The 18,670-nt window shown below is 40.9% G+C and overlaps 1 pseudogene; it reads left to right on the top strand.

The window, feature by feature from the left end:
- Positions 1-411: 411 nt before the first annotated feature.
- The window catches only part of LOC144248318 (chondroitin sulfate proteoglycan 4-like), a 33,849-nt pseudogene continuing 15,590 nt past the window's right edge, over positions 412-18,670 (top strand).

Here is an 18,670-nt window from a genome sequence, read left to right as displayed (position 1 = left end):
CAGAGAGAAAATCAAATGGCAACTATGAAATAGACTGGGTGTGGCAAAACCCAGTCCATTTCAGAGGAAAACACCTGAAACAAACAAACAAAAATGAAGGAGTATTTAAAATAAATTATTCAGTATAATTGCATGGTTCTTGCCATTCCAGTCATCACTGTTGGAGATGAGAAAGGTGGACTGTATTCATCCCTTACCCATTCTGGTATGGCCATTGGGCTCCTATTAAATTACTTGGACTGGTGAATTTAATATCTGAAATTTATTTTTATTTGTATGTGAATCAGTATATGGAAAAGAATATAAATTATTTACATATATATATAGGTATTAATAAGAAAGACAAATTTTTTTTGTATGTGTGTGATTGATTTTCCTATTTATTTCCCTTTATTTCTTCCAGTATAATTTTATGGTGGTAGCTTTGTGGAGCTGAACATGGCAGAAGCATCCCCTCAGACATCCTTACAGTTGCAGTTTCAAACAAGCAAGCCACAGGGACTACTTTTTGTTGCAGCTGGGAAGACCAATTATTGTTTAATGGAGCTGCACTGAGGATATGTACAGGTATGCTTTATAACTGTAGCTAAAAAATATGTATAGCCCGTATCAAAGTTTTCTTAAGGCTGTTGTCTATAACAAGATATCTAAACAAGTTGCTGTTTAGAGAAATTGAAAAGTTGCTTAGTATAATTGATAATTTCAAAGTATGGCTTTTATTTCTTACAATTATATCTCTATAGCTTTTGAGATCTCTAGATCTTAAAATCAAGATCATTTTGTTCAAACCATGAGATTCAGCAAAGACAAAATTTCAGTGTTACAGAAAATGCCTGGATCTGAGTAGTTGTTTTTCTGCAAGGTAAGTCAATCAAAGATCACTTTCAGTTGGGCTCTCAGGAATTGTTATTTCTAGCAGAACTGCAGAGGAGTCCATTCCTGCTTCTGCAGTTACTCAAACATCTGTGATGACAAGTAAACCTCCACAGAATTTTATCCTTCCAAATCTGTTTTGTAAATTATATGGTTACTGGGAAAAGATATGAAAATTAATGCATTAACTATTTTTAATGTATGGTTGTGAAAAAGATAATTTTGGATTTTTATAGTTAAAATTCTATCTCTTGCAGTTGAGAATTAACTGGTGTGGTAGATGAATACTGTATTCTCAGCAAAGGTCTCAGCTGAATGATTTGGCTTGGCACCTGGTTGAACTACATCATGAACAAGATAACGTCACATTGGTAATTGATAAACATGATAGAACTAATGCAAAAGTGCCTGGAATTCTTTATGAATTAAACACTGATTATGGATTCTACATAGGTGATACTGGTAAACTTGATGTTCCCTACCTTGTTTGAGCGTTACCCAGTTTCCAATGATGTATTGATGGTATGTCATTCAATCAGTTAGACATTCTGATGCCTCTGAGACCTTCTCCTGGCTTCAAAAACATCCGTGAAGTTTCAGTGGGGTGCAGTGATGAATTCTTTGCAGATGAAGAAGAACCCATTAGTTTCTTCAGTTCCAAGTCCTATATTTCTTTTTCATCTTGGAATGTGGACGACGAGGGAATCTTCACGTATGTTTTACAAACCTCAGCTGCACGTGGCTTGCTGCTTTACCAGCCTGGGCAAGGGAAAGATTTCATTGCAATGGAAATGGAAGAGTGTTTAATTAAAGCTTTTGTAGGAAAACATGAAAGTAGAATCCATCTTTCTTCTCGTAGGTCAGTCAATGATAGTCACTGGCACTACATCAGGCTGAAATTTACTGCAGAATATTTGCAGCTAACAGTGGATGAAGAAACTGTGAAAAAGTCATTACCTCCCCAGAGTAAGTTGCCCCTTCTGAAGGGATCTTTCTTTGTAGGTGGTGTAGATGACAGCATACGATCGGAAGTGATGAAGTTAATCTCAGTATCTGGGAAGTACGCCAGAAGAGTATCTTTCAAAGGCTGCTTTAGGAATCTGAAAGCCAACTCAGAAGAGAAATCACTGAAGAATATTCTAGTAAGTAAGGACATTTCAGCTGGATGTGAAATGCCAAGTTCTTTTAAAACAAATCATTCTGTAGAGATGGCTGAAAAAAAACCCCTCTGTCAAAGCAGCTCCATTTGTATTTGCCATTTCCAATGAAAGCTCGATTTCTCTGGGCAAGGAAGACAAAAGCCACCTTTTAGTTCTGACTAACTTGGTTGTGCTAGAGGGTGAACAAGCTTCACTTGAATCTAAGCATGTTAAAGTTAACTTAGACTTTCAGATATTAGCAGCATATGTTTAGCATTACTATTACTCCAGTAAATGATGCACCTGAGATCATACTTCATGAGGGAAACTTGCTTCTTCTCTTAGAGAATTCAAAGGAGTGTTTGACTAATGACCTGATAAAAGTTCTAGATGAAGATACAGATTCTGTGAGTCTCAGACTTTCAGTGCTTGGAAATCTGAATACAGATGCAGGATTTTTGGAAAATTCAAGGTATCCTGACAAATCTATCACTACCTTTTCTGATGATGAATTAAACAAAGGCACTGTTTTCTTTGTCTACACAGGTGTCAGGAACTCAAGTATTGTTCTCAGGGCAAATGATGGTGAGGTGAGCAACACTATTGTGTTATGTTCATGGCAGTTCCTTTGGATTACAGAGTTATCAAAAATTTAGGAATAAATCTCCTCCAAGGTGTTACAACTCTTATAAGATCTAGGCATCTAGCAGTTGAAACAAATTCTGTCCTCCAGGAGCTGGAATTATGATATGAGATCAGAGCCACCTCACTTTGGTCAGGTGCAAAGGCAGCATTCAAGGGAGATATGGAAACAAGTCAGCACTTTTTCTTAATGCTCTCTTCAGCGCTACTGGGTGAGATACTGTAGCACTTTTAAAGGTATTCAGCTAGAAAACATTACTGACCGATTTAAGTTCAAAGTTAGCGTAGGAAACAGAATCAGTGAAGAGTACATAGTTCCAATCAGAGTGAAATGGTTAAGGTACAGTCTGTTGAACATGCTCCTCTAGAAACTGAAAAAACAAGAAAGAAGTACTTGAATTCTGATAATCTGTTAGTTGTGATTGCAGATCTAGAAATACCTGAAGATGAGCTTCAGTTCAAACTTCTGTCCCTACAAAAAAATGGGCAGATACTGCTTAATGACCAGACTTTGAAAAAAGATTCAGTCTTTAGCCACTGATCGATAAGTGGCATGAATTAATCAGCCAGTACCATGAAGATTATGATTCATTTAGATTTCTCATTTCTACAAAGTATCTGGATTCAAATTTCTATGACTTTGAAGTCTACATCAAATCAGATTTCAGAAATGTTATTTTGACTAATAATGGCCTTAATGTTATTGAAGGAGAAAGGAAATTAATAATAAGCATGAAAATATTTGTGAAAACACCAGATAATAAAACCTTCCAATATGAAATGATAGAGTTTCCTAAGCATGGGAAATTAAAACTTAATAATTTTTCTGTTTCATTTGAGAATAATGACAATCTTAAAACTTTCACTAACAAAGATATAACTGGTAAGTGCCTTATGTATGTGCATGACGATTCTGAGACCATGTTTGACGAATTTCTTGTCAGAGCTTCCAGCAAAGAGTCAGGAAAGGGGACTAACTTTGATTCAGAAGTAGAACCTTTGTCAGTAGAAATCAGATTCTGTATTTCTGTCCAGCTGAAGAATGATGAGAAGCCAGTTCAGATAATTGATAAGATATTTGACATTGTGAGGAATGGGCAGTGATTATTAACTTTGGTAAATCTTTGCTATCATGATCCTGATTCTGATTTTGATGATAGACAGTTGCTGTATACTAGACGTGGTATTTCCAATGGGGACTTGTTGCTAAAAAATTATACATTGCATTGACTCTACCAATTCTAACAAGTGGATCTGGAGCAAAAGCAAGTCCTGTTTATACACCATGGTGCAGATTTTGGTGTTTTGTGCTTTTTGTGATAGATGGCAAGCACTATACTTCCTTATTTCTGGAAGTTAATGCCACTGATCCTTATATTAAGTTGGCAAATAATACAGTATTGTTGGTTCAAAAAGGGAAAAAAGAAACGGTTTCAACAGCTAACCTAAGTGCTACTACAAACCAAGACATAAGAAATTATAACTAGCTTACATATACGAGATACTCTCCAAAAATATGGAAGAATATATGTGAATAATTTATTAATGGATTACTTTACTCAGCTTGATCTGATAAAGGGATGTGTGGCCTACAGACATGATGACAGCAACAACCTTATTGACACAGTTAACTTTATAGTCCATGCTGGAGATGTCCATCTGGGTGCTGGACTATAGGTTCGCATGTATTTGGAAAGTCATCAGCAACCACCAAGGATTGTGAACAAAAACAATCTCTTGGTTGAAGAAGGAAAACCAGTTAAAATCAGCGAAGGAAAACCAGTTAAAATCAGTAAAGGAAAACTGCAAGTAGGTTAACCATGATTCCATTCCTCCAATCTTGTGGTAAGTTTTCCTCAATTTTTTTAGCCATTGCAGTGTCTTTAGTTTGTGTCTTCTCTAACTTCTTTTTATTACCACCAATATGACTGCATTCTGGGTGCTTAGTTCAGGAGAGACTGACACTAGCAAGCTTCTATTTTTAGGAAGGAAAACCAATCATGTTAAAGAAAATACTGCCCACAGTCATTGACTTTATTACATATTGGTGTATAAGAAAATTATTTGGAGATTCTGCATGTATATATTTGTTTTAGGTGTAACAATTATTTGTACTCCATGTAATGGTCTTAATTGTGCTGGTGGGAAATGCCAAGGAAGAAAGGGTTTTGTTTGGTTTAATTTGGAGCTAGCCTGGTTAAAATTGTTTGCGAGTTACATCCAAAATTTAAAAAAGTCACAAACTTGAGGCCATTTCTGTTTGATTAATTCTTCCCTGCCCAGTTTTTGTGTGTAGCTTTCCAGTAACCACTGCAAAAGGGCTCTGGCTGCGCATTGCTGAAATCCTGAATTCCTTGTTTCAGGCAGGGATCTGTAGATGTGAGGCCAGTAGTTAATTATGCAGTAGGTTTCTTTTAAAACCTTTCAAAATGTATCTGGGGTTACAAAATTACTCCCATACCATTTATTTAACCATTATGCCATTTATTTATTTAATATGTGTCTGCTTAAAGTATTGTATTGTTTTAGGAACTGTGTAACCCAACTAAGAAGTTCCAGTTTAGTTAGGTAGACAATCCCAGAATTAAAAGTGAAAAATTCAGAAGAGAATTACAGAATTTCTCCCACTTTGTTTGAATAATTTTTGGGATATGTTCTTTAATTTAAGGTTGTTAATGAAAATAGTCCTCCATCTGAGATTGTGTTGGCAGTAAGACAGCTTCCAGTACATGGATACATTTGGACATTTTCCTCAGAAGAAAGTTATCTCTGTTCTGACCAAAGCCCAGCTTTGAGCTTCACACAGCAAGATGTCAATGAGGGCAAAGTTCAGTATTTGCAGACAGTTTCTGACCAACTAGATGAGCATTGTTTTCTGGATGTGACCAATGGTGTCAGAACAGTGAGTGGAATAGAGATCTCTGTAGACGTCATCCCCAGAATGATTTCACTGGAAGTACAGAACTTTACAGTATTTGAAGGGGGCTCAAAAGCTCTGGTGGAAGAATATCTAAAAATCTCTAGTAGACACTTTGCAGGACTCAGCTGTGAATTCATTTTAAACGAGCAGCCAAAACACGGGTATGTTGAAAACTCTCATGTTCCTGGAATAAAGTTAACCAGAAAACAGGTAATGCCTTTAGATCTTCTTAGTCGAAGTCTTGATTAATTATTTGCTTTGCTGAAAGGAGTGGATTTTGTGAGATGTAGTGAGATACAGGAGTTTGAGCTTTTTTCTGGCCTTGAGTTAAAGTTCTTTCTGTTTTTTCTAGCTGTTCATTTGGAGTGGGGAGGGAGGCTCCCTTGTTGTGGTGGACCACATCACTTTTTTGATGGCACTATTGAAATAGACTAATGTACTATAGCCACAGTAGACTGAAGGGCCACTCACATTCAGGCAGAGTTGTAGATACTCTGGAAATATGAGACTGTGCATTTTGAAAAGACCAAAGGGAGTGCTATGTAGATTGAACAAGAAGAAAAGTGGAAAAAGAAGTAAAATTTTAGGTAATTTCTTTGCTCACAGATAGCCACTACATGCACAATATGCTAATTTTCAGTCATTTAGCTCCAAGAAAAAAGATGGTATCACAGGTCACCATATACTGCGAGAGCTGTATTCAGTTTTTAGATTCCAGGAGACGTTGTTAAATATAGTGGGGTTGGATTTCCATTTTTCCTTCAGGAGGAAGGAAAGAATGCCAAGACTGGCAAGATATTCTGATTAGAGGAATGGACAGATGAGCCATAAAATTTACTGTTGTGAATGGAGCAAAGATAGAGGTACAGTCTGATATTACAGCATAAATAAAATGTTCATGCAACAAATACAGAGAGCCATGACTAGGATATTTTTCAATGTGACATTTATTTTCTTCTAGCTTCTTTAGTTTTTCAGCTTGTTATATTTTTCAGGTGGAACAAGAATTAATATACTATGTTCATGATGACAGTGAAGAGCTGATGGACAGTTTTACTGTGATAGTAAATAACATGGAGTTGTGGAAATGTTTGCCCCAAACTATGTTTGTAATTGTTTGTGCAGTAAATGATGAAGCTCCTGTTGTAAAAGTAAACAGAGTTCTTCAGGTATGTTTGTCAACATTTTGAAGTGCTAAAATTAACTCCATTAATTCTGATGCCATTTAATGTTTGTGTAATGTTGGTAGGCTATAAGGTCAGTGTCTGGTAGGCTAGTTGATATAATATATAGTAGTCCTTGGATTTAGAGAATTTAATGCTAATGAAAGGAGGCAGTACGTAGATGATTTGTGTTTAGGAAGATTTTGGATATGGAGAACTCTCTTGGCTGTTGTAAAGTTTATCTAAAAGGTTGAATGAGCATTCTTCTAATCCTGAAGTTAGATGAAGTCTCTTGGACTGATGTAGGGCTTTTGAGGGTGGATGGCTTGCACCTGGATGTTTGTTAGGTTTTCATGCTGTTTACTGTGATGTATTGAGGGCTGTTAATGAACATGTAACTTAGAAAAGTATCAAGAATAGTGATGGTGAGAATTCCAACTTTTCACTGTTGTATTTGTGCAGCCTTGTGCAGCCCTATGCCTCTTGCCATGAAGTGGCACTAAAGGGTCAGCTGAAGTACATTGTACTGCCTGCTCTTGTCCAGATATGCCAGTTGGATGGGACAAGAGTGAATTTATTATGTGTTGGGTATTTCTTACACAAAACAGGAGTGGTTCCCTTTTAAAAAGTTGCCAGTAGTGTAATGCAATCTGTGAAAATCTAGGGTCATCAAAATATTAGTCCAATCACTGAAGCTATTACTTCACAGTATCATAGTGTGATACTGTGAACTAAGAAAACACATTAACTTTTTCTAACTGCCTTCCTCCCAGAAAATCCTGAAGAAAATTTTAAAGTTACCTTTAGCTAAACCTATCTTTAGCGCTTAATAACCATAGCTGACTTTTTAATCCACAGATCTTAGAAACGTTATCTAGCACTACGGAAGTGACTACTATCGCTTCAGTTTCAGTGCATTTTCAGACAGATTAATTAATTGCTTATTTATAGTATTTAAACCAGGATGTATTTGTATAGTATTTCTTTGTGCTATGATAGCAGTCAATAATGAGAACCATTTTAGTAAAGACATTGTGCCCAGAAAGCTCCCATGTATAAAGACTTTCAATCTGAGATCTGCTGAATAAAAGAAATGTAGTGACTCCAAAAATCAGGATGAAATGAACATGGGTCAGCAAAGTGGTCACAGTGAGCCAGCTGGAGGATGTCAAAGCAGAGAAGGTATTTAGGAATAGCTTTGAAAGAAGATAAACAGGATATTTTGAAGCTGCAGTCATTCCCAGTGCTCTATGTTGCAGTTTATAAATAGGTGGTACCAAAATATGCATTTAATTTTATGTAGTTAGTTGTGTGTTGGAGAGGGAGAATATATTACTGTAAAGATTATGGTAATCTTGTGTTGTGTATTTTCATACAAGAAAATACATAATTTTTTAACTACCTGTAGTTGTAGTATTGTGCAGCTTCACAGTAACAGCAGGTAATCTGCAGATGCCCATAACAGGAGATAGCCTGCCCTGTGAAGAGACTGCTGGCAGAAGGGCAGACTGCCTTCACAACATTTGGGTGGCACAGAGCAAAATCTTCCCTGGTTGAAGTAATTACAGTGGTACTCTACAGACATCAGCACAGCATGTAGTAATCTTTGCCTAGTCACAAAGAGGACCATGTTCAGTCAGGTTTTTCGGTGTCTCTGTTCTGGTGCATTGCTGGCATTAAGCTGTTGGCATTGAGCTCCTGGAATTGCAGTCTATTAACAGACATAAGGCTGTGTAGTGCACTGCAATGCAGCTTATGGATTTTTCTAAAAATATCTGTCGATCTAGGCTTCCCAAGAGCAGAGATAACAAAGCTTCACCTACCCAGAGTTGATCCTTTCTACTGGGGAAGCAGTCTGCATACTAGAACCAGGATGTTGCCTTTGTGCCCATGGTTTTGCTAATCGTGCACAAGCTAGTGTTGAAAAATCACGTTTGTATCTGTTGTGAATGGCTACCAATATGTTCACATATGGTGGATCACGTGCAGTCTGTTGCTTTCATGGGAGACAACGGCGACCTGGTTGCAAGGAACAGCACGGCAGCCTAGTCTCTCCTGGGCCACTCGGGATAATGATATACGCAGGACACCAATGTGGTGGACGGTCGAAAAGCGTTTATTATCTTATCTCATGGGTTTAAGTAGTCTTGGGGGACTCTGCTACATCAGGGGGGGTTGGCAGGGTCTCTAGGGTTATTCAGGAGTGGAAAACTACTGGGTTAGGTGTGGTTACATTCTTTGGGGTAATGGATAACGTTGCAGGGTGAGAGGGGGATGGGGGTCTTTCTTTCCGTCACATCCCGAAATCTTCCGTTCGCCTGTCTCTATCTACTACATCTCCCCCCTCCTTTTTATAAATAAAATGAGGTAGTCGTAGATATAGGCACTGGAGTGAGGTACAAACTTGTAACTTGGTAAGGAAAAAAGGGCTTTGGTAAACCTGAGTAATGCTCACAAGGTGAGTTTTGAAGGCTTTTGCAACTGACTGTGTTCGCAGTTTTTGGTTTATAGCATTTGTTGCTGGCCCACGAACAGAATGTTCGCCCGTTCTAGGCGGGCCTGAACAAATGAGACTAGCTTGTTCAGCAGGCATGGTCTTACGGTAACAGCTAAAAGCAGTATTGCCAGTGGACTTACCAGGACAGAAATTAAAGTGGTGAGCCAAGGTGATTGATTGAACCAGGATTCGAACCAGCTCTGCTGGGTTTCCCTGTCTCTCTTTCTCTGAGCTAGTCTATCTCGGAGTTCTGCCATGGAGTCTTTAACAACTCCCGTATGATCTGCATAAAAGCAGCATTCCTCTTTCAAAGCTGCACACAGTCCTCCTTGTTGCATGAACAAGAGGTCTAGTCCTCGCCTATTCTGTAAAACTACTTCTGAAAGCGAAGAGACTGATTTTTCTAGATAGGAGATGGATTTCTTGATTCTCTGCAGGTCTTCATAGATGGTCATTTGCAGCTGAGAGAGTCCGTGCTGTTGGGTTGCGATGGCTGAGACACCCGTGGCTGTGCCAGCTGCTCCTAGGCCGAGCAGCATTGCGATAGTTATACCTGTGATGATTTCTCTTTTGTGGAGTCTGTCAGGTTCTTTGAAAAGGTGGTACACTTCTTCATCTGAGTGGTACAGGACCCTAGGAACAATCAGAACTTGGACACAGAAGTCGATAGAGTCATTAAATTTGGCAAGGAACACACACGGACTCACTCCGGATCGCTGGCAAACCCACATCCCAGATGCGGACGGGACCACCCACTTATTGGTCTTTCTGTTGGGCTTGACAACCTTAGTGCAGAAGTTGCCTTTCTGCTTTGCTAAAGTTGCATTGCCAAAACACTTGCCTTGTCCTGTGATTTGACTCAGGGTGATTCCTCTGCGGGGAGTGTCCCATCTGCACTGGTGGGGGGCACTGGCTGTGGAGTAACTGAAGGGGGTGTCTAAAATAATGCCTTCATAGAAAGGGGGTTTAACATCATAACAAAGCCAACAGGAGTTAGTCAGGTTAGGTTTGGTTTTGCTTAGGGTTAGAAAGGTAGCTTCTAGCATACAAAGGATTGGGTTTGGATCTGACTCAGCTGTGCAGCTTATCTGGAAGGCATCTACATGGCCAGCCGGGGTGTTGGTGACTTTTGGGGGCAAGGCTTTGGGGTGGGTTGTTACTGTTCTGGTCCCTTTTTTATATGAAGCATTATAGCTACTAATTGGGTGCTTTTCCAAGCTCGGGACGGCCCTCCCACTCCGTTCACTGAGGGGACTTCTTTGCATTGCCAGTGTCGGGGCCACAGTGCTTGGGGAAAAATCGAGCAGTCTGCTCCTGTGTCTACCCAAAACTGAAGCCCTATGACATGGGGGTCCTGACTGCCATAAAGGCGGCATGTCCCCCACACCTTCGGGGGCTCCTTCCCTATTTTCATAGCCAGGGCCACCCAGGGGTCCCGTTCTGGGGCGTCCCTTGCTGACCCTGCAGCACGGGCGCTGCTTGCGGTGGTAGTGGGTACGAAGGTACCGCAGGCTGTGTTGCAAAATTCGCTGGCGAGGGTACGAAGCTGGCTGCCTCCTGTGTGGGTATGGGGTATAAGGGCTCCCCGCCCCACTGGGGGTTGGCATAGATGGGCCGCCTTGCATTCGCGGCGGGAGGAGGCTGAGTGCGGCCCGCGCGCCCCCTCCCTCTCCCGTTTCCCTGGGGCTGGGACCTGCAGTCCTTAGCGAGGTGCCCCTTCCTCCCGCAGCCTCAACAGGCTCCTCTCGGGCGTGTTTGGGGTGGAGGCGCCGCGGCGGGCTGCTATGCCGGCTGGGGACCATTCAGCACAGGCTATTTTTATTTCTCCCCAGTCGGTAAACTGGGCTGGTTCGTATTGTGGCTGCTTTTTGGTGTGGCTTAAAGGTTTACTCGGTTTTGTTTTAAATTGCGTTGGCTCTGTTTCCTCTGTTTCAGGGTCCCAGCTGGCTTCCGTCAGCTCTTCCGAGCTGCCGGAGCTGCTGCTGGACTCAGAATCAGAAGTCAAATGCCAGTGCACTTCCGGGGCTCGGTGCCATTTTGTTCGGCTCCAACCCCGCTCCTCCCCCTGGGGGTGGCACCGCTGACGCCCCCCGGGCTCGCCCTGCCTCCTGCAGGGGAGGGTTTCTCCCTTACATGGTAGCGGCGTCAGGCACGGCTGCTGATCGGCTCCGAGCCCTCTGCCGCTCTCCTCCTCTTTCTCCCGCACACGCGCATTAGCGAAACTCCGCGCCTCTGGGTTCTTCGCGCCGAGACTGCCCGCGCCCCGCCCCTCCCCTTGGCTGCCGGCGCCATTTTCAAGGGAATACGGGGGTGGCGTGGGTAGGATCTCCCCCCGAGCCGCAGCTCCCGCGCCTCTGGCTTCCCTCGCCAGTCCCCGCCGACAGAGCTCTGCGTGCCGCTGCACCTCCGGTAGCGGGTCACTGCCCGGCGGTGGCGGGGTGGATGGTGAAGCCGCGGATCTTTGGGAATGCTCCGCAGGGGGTTCCGGGCTCCGGCCCGGGGAGGGGGGCGACACGCCGGGCCCCCCCGGATCCCCGCTCCCGGGCGGGTCACCCTCAGGGGCGGTTTGCGTTGTCGCTCCTACGCCTAGCTTGGGTGTAACCAATAAACACGTACGTGCTGCGCTCCATGTCTCCTGCTCTTCTATTGCTTTGCGTAGGGCTTTCTCTACTTTGCCCCATGCCTTAAGGCATTTGCCGCTGCCTGAGGATTTCGTGTCCTCGGCCAGCACGGCTGTGCATTTTTCCCATATCTCTGGATGCAAAACATCCACAGGGCGCTCAATTGCCCCAAGCTCAAGCAGCCTTGCTATAGCAAGATAAAAGTCTTTGAGCTTACACTCAATTCCCCATTGCTAATGAACCTCACTTACAACCCTGGCGATGGCGTCCATGACGACCGCGGGTCCTGGGACGTCTCCCCCGCTGAGAACACGGTCTCACCGGTCTGGCCGCTGCTCTTGTCCAGGTGACACCCGCTACCCGAGCGAATTATTCCCGGGTTTCGGCACCAGATATGTTGCCTTCATGGGAGACAACGGCGACCTGGTTGCAAGGAACAGCACGGCAGCCCAGTCTCCCCTGGGCCACTCAGGCTAATGACACACGCAGGACACCAATGTGGTGGACGGTCGAAAAGCGTTTATTATCTTATCTCATGGGTTTAAATAATCTTGGGGGACTCTGCTACGTCAGGGGGGGTTGGCAGGGTCTCTAGGGTTAGTCAGGAGTGGAAAACTACTGGGTTAGTTGTGGTTACATTCTTTGGGGTAATGGATAACGTTGCAGGGTGAGAGGGGGATGGGGGTCTTTCTTTCCGTCACATCCCGAAATCTCCCGTTCGCCTGTCCCTCTCTACAACATCAGTCTAAAACAAATCTGGCAGTAAGTTATCTGCTGGGAGTAATACACTGAAATGATTCTTCCTCAGATCAAACTTGCATATCTTCGGTGAATGGAAGAAAGTGGGTTTTTCTTAGTCCTGCTAAATATTGAGATGAAATGGGCATTCCTGTGTAGGGTGATGATGGCTGGTCCCATGTTCAGCCAAACAGTCTGTTCTCCTCAAGAACATTGCTGGTGGTAGATACTGAATAACAATGTTGCTTTTAAAAACTCAGTAGCTCTTTTATCTATTTAGTAAGGTTGGAAATGTATGAAAGTATAAAATGACTGACCAGTACTGTGAAAACAGAAGTCCAGTAGAACTGTTGGAGTTGACTGAAGTTTAGGACCTCAGACATTTTGCAGGTCACAATATAAAGAGTCTGAAAGAAATGCTGAATGATTAAAAATATAGGCTAGGATATGGCATCTACTGCTGAGAAGTAGCTCATGTGAAGAGGTGCATTATGTGGCTAGTGATGTTGGTGTGGGCATATGGAAGTTAATTTAGGCCTTTGTCATGGGATTCTGTCCAAATGCAAGAAACTATTAGGTGTGCGTACACATGCTGAATGAGTCTGACTCTAGCTTCCTCACTTCAGACAGCCATAACATCCCTTCTTCAAACAGACTTTTCTGTTGCTATCAACATTATGAGCACCATAGGGGGAGTTTCAGAGTGACAGACATCCAACCATTTTGGGAATTTTTCTCTGTTTTCTCTGTTTTTTCTCTAGGAAGTAAAAGTAAATAAGGTAAGGGTTTAAGGTGTTCACACCCCCCCACCCCCCCGGATTTATGATATAGCATCTGAGATGCAGAAAGTTTTACTGTCCTGAGAACTTCTGTAATGCATTTAATTTAAATCCTTTCTATTGCTACAAATAAATGAGATATATTCTTATTTAGAAACTGAAATTATCAGCATTTTAGATATAATTTCTTAAAATTTCCACAGGTTCTATGGACATTTTTTTTTCTGGAATGGGAATGGGTAAAGGAAATAGGATGTTTTTAAGAAAATCACTATCCTGGCATTATATGCTGCAATTGTTTGTGTTTAAATACATGGGTGGCAATGCTATGAAATGCTGTTGCCACAAGGGGGCTATATTTTCCTAGAATTAGGGTTTTTAAAAAACGCAGAAATTTAAACTGTTTTTGTTGTTTTCTCTAAATTGCTCTCTGGAGTGTTAAAATGTGAATACAGAGTATCTGGTAGAATATGTGGCATGCAAGGAGATAGTGATGAGCTGAATCCTATAAATAGAGCCGAATAAATTACTTTAAATCAGCAAAATCATGAACCTTTTTTTTTTTACTATGCCTGTGAACTATGTTAGGCACATGAAAAATCAGTTTCATGCTACATCATGGAAATTCAGATACAATTTTCATGGTGCTCTTCAAGGAGATTTTTATCTCAGATATGAAAAACAATATGCTTGTACAATTCTTGCTGTGTTCTCAGTGTTTGCTTCCCTATGGTTCTTTTCAGCTCTTTTCAGCTCTTCATTCCTCAAAGATTATGTTGCAGGCCATGTGTAGTACTTAAAAAGCATTAAAAGGTAGTATTTTGAGACAAGAGAATTAAATACTGACATTACAGAAAAAACAGTTTTCTGTAATTAGAAATTTTCTTTTTTCCTTTAGTAAGAAAAATAATTTGAAACTTAGTGAATCATTTGTAATAATATGTGTCCATTATCATTTCTTATATTTTTGCATATTCTGTATATTACCTTCTATTTTCTTCATAGAATAATCTACACAAGTGCTACTGGGACGAATTAAAAGGTTTTAGTACAAAACCTGTGACACTGATGTGCTTATTTGGCGCCACTCAGTAAGTCATCCTATGGCGTTAGTTGTCGTTCTGTTCTGTAAGTGTCATTCTTTATCAAAATTTAATATTAATAATTACATTACATCAAAATACATATTTCAGGGGAGAAAATAATTATTATTTGCTAGTTGAAAGGTATTTTCTATTATAAACTTACTTTTCAAACTTCTGATTAGAAAAAAAAATTGAACTTAATTTTAGTATCTCTTTTATCATAGCACATATTTTGTGACACAATGTAAAATGAAATCTTTCCTCTGTTGAAGTGTGGTCGCACAAATTTCAGTCTTTCAAAAGGTTTTCTTTCACAGTTCATGTTAAAAGTAGAATTAATACTTAGTGAATTGTGATTGCTGGTTTTTGGCTTTGGCAGAGGTAAAATGCTCTTTGTTAAGGATCATTTGTCCCCTTCAACCATTTGGTGTGATGTTACTACCAGATATTTATTAAGTGTACTATTAAGGGTTCCTAGGAAGACAGGAAGGAATGATGCAGTGTCTGTTTTGAAGCTCAAGCTGAGGTACTTAAGGTTTAGGCTCTTAAGATTTTACATTTTGTTATAAATTGTGTATGGAAATGATTGATATTGATGTAGTGAATATTTTAGAAATTTCATTTCATGTTGAGATAAATACGTATTGTTCTTTGTTAACACTTTTGTCTGTACTTCCAGATGTATACAGTAGAGGTGAAGAACAAAGTGGGCCACTGCTTATCCTTTCCAAACAAGGATTCCTTTCCAGTCAGATAGGAATAAAACCCTGAGTTCAATTCTTTCTGCTTGAAGTAAGGGACCTTAAAGATCATCTAGCCCCAACTCCCCCTGCTGTGGGCAGAAACACCTCCCACTGGACCTGCTTTAAGCCTTGTCCAGCCTGGCTTTGAACACTGCCAGGATTGGGGAATCCACAACCTCCTTGGGCAACCTGTTCCAGTATCTCACCACCCTCACAGTAAAGAATTTCATCCCAATACCTAACTAAATTTCTCTTCTTTCACTGTGTACCCATTTCTCCTTGCCTTGTCACTCCAGTTCCTGCCAGAGTATCCCTCTCCAGCTCCACTGTAGGCTTCTTCAGGTGTCTATGAGGTCCCCACACAATCCCCTCTTCTCCAAGCTGAACAGCCCCTATTTTCTCAGCCTGACTTTATAGAAGAAGTCTTCCAGTCCTTATAATAATCTCCGGGCTCTCATCTGGAATTAGACTTAGAATGTGCTCCAGGTTTAGATTTGCCAGAAGTAAAGAATGGTTTTTATACCATCTTTCTAAAAACTAGTTAACTGTTTTTCTGCAAGTGTAACCTTGTAAAATGGTAGGCAGCTGTTGGAGGTTTGGCTGTTTTTATCTCCCTGAGATGCTCTGACCTAGCATCTCTAGGATTTTTAGTGCACAAAAAAGAGCCTTTAGTGCATTTTGCTAGAAGAAAATAGTGCAGCTACAAGAAGTGTTCCATTTGTATTAGAGTTTGTGCTATCCCCAGGCTGTTATGCTTTCATCTTTTTGGCTGGTGAAAGTAGAACATATTCAGTGTCTTACCTGCTGTGAAATACATGACACTAATATTCATGTGTATGTGTTGGAAAGCAGCTCCTTCACTCAGTTATCATAATACAATTTTTTTTATGTTTCTAGGAATTGGTATAATGCTTGACAAATAGAGCACTTGTTCTCTAACTGTCTGAAACTCTTAACTGGTATAGGGTGTGTCTGCTTGTATTATTTCAAGGTCTTGTATTTTGCAAACTATTGGCCAGGATGAGCTATGTTACTCTGTGATAAGAGATTTGGATGGACAGTTTAGAAACCTGTTATAGCGGCTAGTGTTGCACACCACAAATCTTTATTTTATTCTCCCTTTTTCTTAGAGTCATGTGTCATCCATCCCTGTACCTCATCTCCTATTGTCACAATTTTCTTTTGTATGCATTTTATTTATTTATTTATTTTTAAAATTATTTTTGCTTTTCTAGGTCTGGGTGGGTTCAGTCAAAGAAATAACTGTTGGTGACCTCTGTGCAGAAGACAAAGACTCCTCACCATCAGAACTGGTGTATTCTATTACTCCACCTAGCAATGGACACTTGGCTCTGAAGTTTTCTCCAAACAAGAGCATCCTTACTTTTACCCAGGCTCATATAATTAAAGGGCAGCTGGTATTTGTACACAATGGTATGAAATACCCCATCTAATACCAGAATAGTGCTCCTATTCAGTATATTTGTGTTTATAATCCATTAAAGATCCCATTTTAATGTCACAAAGATCTTGGAATATTGGTTATGTGATGTGCTTATACACAGGTTATACATTATCTCAAAAACTAAACAAGATGTCTGATGTCCACTTAAATGTGTGCTCACTGGGATATCTTGGTGTTCTTGTGGTTCATGAGATAGCAGGCTTCTTTCTGAAAGCAATTTTGCAGTAGGGGTAGCATTTCCATGCACCTTTCAGAGATAGGAAATGCATTTTTTAACTACCGTGACTTCCTAAAGCTTTTCTGTCTTGCTACATTGCAGAGCTGTTCATGGACCAACAGTCTCACAGATACCTGCCATAGTGCAGTGATGGATGATAAAGTTATGGTTCATCTGTGTGATATTATTGTCCCTTTCAGGTTCTGAAATAACTAAGCTTTAAACACTGAGTCTTTCTCCTATTGTCCAGAGCTAGATATTGGGGTTTTTTTGCATTTGGGGGAATGTGTGGGGAATTAAAGAAGTCACGGCAGGTTTGTGCATCCTTGAGTGGCAGTGATTGGAAACTACAGGAGAGAACTTCCCAGTGGGGTTCCAGCCAGAAGAGGTAGGGCTTTCACAGGGTGATGGCTACCTGTTTCCTGCTTCAGCTGTATTACTACTCAACCTCAGTTGAAAGAAGAAAGGAGCTGCTACAGAAGGAATAAATAATTGCTTTGGGATGGAGATAGAATAGATGCACTGCTCTCCTGCCAGCCCTGAGGCAGGCTGGAGTTCCAGTGCTCCCTTGGGTGCATCAGTCACTCAATATTTGTATTGTGTTTTCATGAGGTTCAAGTACTCTGCCTTATGATGCACTGTCTTGCAAAGTGCATATGTGTTGCTGAAATTGCTTTACAATCAGCTGCTTGTGAGCTGTAAGTATCCTGCTCAAATAATTTGGTCAGGAAAGAAGATGTCAAGTGCATGATAAAAGTGAGCCAAGCTATTTAAATTGTTCCAAAGGCGACTTTGACATATTAAAAAGCTCTGTGATGGTAGGACAGTGTGAGGGAATTAATTTGTGTTCCAGAAAGGGCGAGTGCACATCTATAGTCTTAGAGAGTGAATCTTGATTAATAAAAGTGAAAAGAACAGAAAAATACGTTTTCCATTGAGTGGGACTGTAGAGTAAATTTGTAACATAAAATTACCCATGTTGTGTGTCAGGTTTTGGCAGCCACTCTGGCTCTGCTGTCTGTCCAGTGGTTCACAAAGTACACTGGTCATTTTGCTTCTTTTCATTTCTTGGTCAGCAATTTTCTTCCCTGCTTCATCTTGACCTGTTGCTGGAAATGTAATTGTTACTCCCATCTTATTGCTTCCAGCCTTGCCCTGGGCCTTTCCTTGTGTTGTTGCTGTCATTCAGCTTTTTATCCCTTTTCTCTATGTTTCCTCTGTTCCTTGTCATCAGTTTTACAGCATGTGCTGGCTTCTTTGTCTCCTCCCCATCTATCCTTCCTACTCAATTGAACCCTTTCCAAAGGGAAGAGCAGATTCTTCTTGGCTGAGCAGCTCTTCCATTCTCTGGCTACTCCTCATAGCACTGTACATTTTTTACACCTGTATGTGGCAATGACTCTTCATCCTCAGTGTCTTTTATACTGCCAATGAAAGTACTACCATACTTTGCTTTTATGACTCTAAATTAGACCTCAGAATTTTCCCTTCACATTGCTCAGGCTTATGAGTTAACATTATGCTGCTTATTCTGTGGTGTGAGTTGCAAATCTTCCTCTTTGCTCTCATGTTTTCCCCTTGGATTATTTCTTTCCTCCATATCCTTGATTGTTTTGTCACCAGTGTAAATGCAAAAATAGAACACACTTTTCCTTTTCTATTCCCTCTTTCAGCATAAGAATTCCTTTCCACTCTTGCTTCACTGTAGGGTGCTCCCCTGTCACTTCTGCAGTATGGGCCCTGCCCTTAAATGCTAACAGTGTTTTCTTAGGGCAGTAAAAAATTGAA

Source organism: Lonchura striata, chromosome Z (assembly GCF_050655825.1).
Source record: "Lonchura striata isolate lonStrDom1 chromosome Z, ASM5065582v1, whole genome shotgun sequence".
Lineage (NCBI taxonomy): Eukaryota > Metazoa > Chordata > Aves > Passeriformes > Estrildidae > Lonchura > Lonchura striata.
Note: the sequence above shows the minus strand (reverse complement) of the source record. Positions and strands in the feature narration are given on the sequence as shown.